Source organism: Merops nubicus, unplaced genomic scaffold (genome assembly GCF_000691845.1).
Source record: "Merops nubicus isolate BGI_N331 unplaced genomic scaffold, ASM69184v1 scaffold28435, whole genome shotgun sequence".
NCBI classification, from domain to species: domain Eukaryota; kingdom Metazoa; phylum Chordata; class Aves; order Coraciiformes; family Meropidae; genus Merops; species Merops nubicus.
In genome coordinates this window covers 1-4,231 of record NW_008612049.1, presented here as the reverse complement: position 1 = coordinate 4,231, position 4,231 = coordinate 1, and the positions used below count along the sequence as shown (strand labels likewise).

At 38.3% G+C, this 4,231-nt stretch overlaps 1 pseudogene; it reads right to left on the bottom strand.

Annotated features, from left to right (window-relative positions):
• Positions 1-1,782: 1,782 nt before the first annotated feature.
• On the bottom strand, positions 1,783-2,436 carry LOC103774052 (annotated as a pseudogene).
• Positions 2,437-4,231: the final 1,795 nt, after the last annotated feature.

The window sequence follows — 4,231 nt, the reverse complement described above, 5'->3', positions numbered from 1 at the left end:
TTTCTCTAATTCCACAGATACAGACCTTCTGTCTATATGTATAAATACCTAAAAAAATAAGTTATGCAGCTAAGCAAGCAGGCCTGTCCTCTCTCCATGTTACCAGAAGTTCAGCTTCTTACCAGAAGCCAGATATAAAGACATTGGCCAACTTTAACTCTGATTATATTGGCCACATTCTTCCCTCTGGACAGAATCTCATCATGTATTACTCACATCTCAGAAAACAGAAAGCATCATAAAAACAAATGCAAGTTAGGTGAATCAAATTGTTCAAAATTTTAATTGAGATCCGCATTTGTGTTGCAACAGTTTCTCAAAGGCCATGATGAAACACAAGAACCATTTTGACTGAGACAAAATAAAAGCACAAATCCCAGGAAATAATTCTGCATTTGGAGAAAACTGAATAGAAAAGCCTGATTTTAACTAAGATCTACATGATTACCAGGAGGATTAGGGAATGTCCTTGCAAAAATTTCCTGCTTTGCTTAAGGCTTTGAAAAGAAAGTTTTTAAGAGATGTGGAACACCTCTAATCTCAAGACAGTAACTAAGAGTTAGAAGTCCTTAGCATCCTTGAACACAGAGCTAGACAATTATTTTCTAAACAAAACTAACTTTACAGTAAAGATCTATGCATTTTACTAAAAATTAGATTGATTCTTACCACAGGGAGCTGGGCACTGTGACTGCCACTTGCTCCGTTTTTTTATTTATTTGATGAAACAAATAATGCAACATTTCATGGTTGGTATTGTTTTATTGTCTAATACTGATTAAATTATTTACATTTCTACGTTTCAATCCCCATTTTAGCACTCATATCTATGGCTTTTACATTTAGCACATCTTTATGTCGTGTCAGAATTTCATTTCAAAAAAACAGGAACCTGATACCATATAGACAAGTCTCCTAAATATTTACGTTTAAACATACTTATTTTTAAAAATGACACTTTATAAAAGAAGAGTCTGCTGGTAGCTTTCTCCCAGCTCTTGTTTACTGCAGATTCTACTGAGCTTTTCCTATTTTAAAGTGTCCCTTTAAGAGCGTCTTGCTGCCTCCATGTGGAATCTGTTTCCTTCCTCATCACTGCCACTAAATTTAATGCAAAGAAAACCCCAAAAATCAATAGCTGCCAATTTAAAGCAAAAATATAAAGTTCTATCACATCTTCTACATTGCCTTTTACTGATCTAGGTTCTTGACACTCCAGGAACTTTGTGGAAATTTAACCAGTGTTGAGAAGGCACAGGATTTTTGTGCTCAGAGACCTCCAGCAACAATGTTTTTTCCCCCACCTGAAAGTTAGGAACAAGCTGTTAGGAAACAGCGAACAGTCTGGTCTGAAAATTCACAAGTACTAAATTGCCACTTACAATAGAACTCACCAGGTTTTACTAATTCTTCTCCCACAGACACCCTGCAAATCTCTAACAAGCCTGCTTCTACTGCAAGAGGAAAAGAAGTGAAGTTACTCTTACCTATACCCAGGGACAATGTAACAATGATACAAGCTACTCATTATTAAAATCCCCACAAAGCTGTCCATGTCTGTGACAGGTTCTGTTCCATGGTATCACATGAATGGGAAAGTTATTTTTCACATATCAGATAAGTTTAGTTGTATATGAAGAAAGCTAATTTTGGTCCACTTGTCCAGCTTCCTAAGGACAGCATTTTGGAAATGTGACCACTGTCAGTTTAAAAACCAATTTAAATTTTAACAAAAATAATTTGGCATGCCATTCGTAATCCCGAACAGTGTGCTTCCTTGTCCTAGTCATCGAGCTTTTCATTCTGTGTGTCCACTAACTGTTGAGTTTTTAAGTCTTCGGCTTGTTCATGATCTTCCTTATCTGCATCATCTACTTGATTAGCTTTCTTTTCTTCTGCTTCTCCTTGCTCAACAGTTTCATATTCCACTTGTTCAAGGTCTGTCCCATCTATAAGTTCTGCCTGTACTTCTTCCATCTGTATCTGATTTACATGCTCAACATGTAACTGCTCCACATGAACTTCAGCACCTTGTTCAGTCTGAATGTGTTCAACTTCCAAGTAACTGATTTGCACCTGTTCTTGCAGTTCATCTATCTGCGTGCCTTTTACTTGGCTGTCCTGTATGAGATCCTGGTGCATCTGTTCCACAGTTACCTGTGCAGGATCCACCTGTACCTGAATTACTGGTAGGACATGGACTTGCTCCACTTGTTCTATTATAGTCATTGATGTTACTGGTTCAGCTTCCACTGGAAGAACCTCCTCTGTCACTATTGTTTCTGCAATATTGTGCATGTCTTTGAGGTGCCTTGTGAGCTCACTGCCTTGCATGAACCACAGATCACATAAGGTACAGTGGTTGGGTTTGTCACCGGTGTGTATTACCAAGTGATCTTTAAATTGGTCCCAGCTGTTAAACACACTGTTACAAACCTGAAACAAAAGATACCGCGTGTTAAACAGTGCCAACACGAATATGACAAAGTACAGTGCCTATTTCAGAACAGGGCTTCACATGCAGTAGCTTCTTGCTACTTTGGCTAAAACCCCACATAAGTCAGAGGTAAAAGCTGAGAAGTCAGCTTCAGATGAACAGAAGATCTGGTATGTGTTTATTTTTTAAGAAACGGTGTGCTACTTCGAGGTGTGTATACAAAAGATACCTACAAAATCTATGAGTCAGTAGAGCATTTGAAAGTTTTCTTTCTTTAACCTCACATAAAATTCACATCCAGTGTCATGCCCCAGTAAATATCCGGCAATAGAGTTTTGGGTGGAAAGCTATGTATGTAATAATACTGCACAATAAGAGTGTAATACAAACAGTCCTTTTAATGAAGCTCTAGATGCAGTACTACTACACAACTTTTTCTTACCAGCTTTCATGTGCTCATGGCATTGTGAGGTTTAACTGACTCGATTGAAGTCTCCTATTTTGCCATTTCAAAAAAACTCTTGAGTGATTTCACCTGATAAAATTCCCTTAAAACTCCATGCCTTGAATTATCTTTTGGCTAAAAGCACTGCCTCAACTGCAGACACACTATTTTCACCAGCACATGAACACACTTCCTTCACTTGACCTGGCACTGCAGTAAGTAGCCTGAAAGCAGCACACACAGACGGCTGCAATGAATGAGGTGCCATGGTAGAAGAGAGAGAACAGTGGGGTGCAGTCAGGCTTGGAGTAAACAGGCTCGGGAGTCTTTGTCCATGCAATCAAAAGCAGCCAAGAATGTTTCAACATCCCTTCACCGCTGGCAAATAGTTTTGAAAAAAAATGTTCCATCTCATCTTTTTCAGTAACGGCAAAAAGGACGATGGATTACCTGACAGGGACTAACTCAAGAAAAGGTCTGTGTAGTGGGGCTAAATATCTCAATTTTGCTGTTGAAGTCTGTTAAAATGGGTTTGTGATGCTAGTGCCACGCTTTATTTTCCCTCAGGCTCACACTTTAGAAAGAAGTTGCACGTACACTTGTTAAAATACTAACCTTATACATAAGCATTAAAATTACTTAGTCATACACAAAGGTAATGACTATTGATAAAGACCAAGCACATAATTATTGTTCTTGCCACATGGAGCCTTTGTTTTCTCCTCTTTGTTCAAACTATGCAAATTTAGTTCCAAAGAGAAAAAAAATCAAGAAAAATTTATCCAAGAATTGCTATACCTTCCACAGGCTGAAGAAACACTAATCCATATGCACATCTGTGAAAGGATGTGGTATCAGTTTAGAAAGATAAAGCCATGACACAAAGCAATTAGACTGAAGGGGCACAAAAGACAACACGATATGCTCCATGAACCATTAAGTACCATTTTGTGTTATATTGTAATTCTCACATTCAGAACAAATTTATCTTCAGGACAAAGGTATGCTCCCAGGATTTATGTTCAGAATAGCATAACTAAACAATGCAACAGCATCAATGAAACTTCTAATTAAATTATTTGATTACCAACATAAAATGAATTTATCCCCTGCAGTATTCAATGCTTTCTCTGAATAATATCACTCTCTCTTTTGGAATGGCCTCCATAATACAAGAGGAAGTGGCTGGAGATCTTCTGCCTCACCTGGACATACACAGATCTATGGGGCCTGATGGGTTACATCCAAGGGTGTTAAAGGAGTTGGCTGATGAGTTTACTAAGCCACTCCTCAGGATTTACCAGAAGTCATGGCTGACTGGGGAGGTCCCAGTGGACGCCCATTTACAA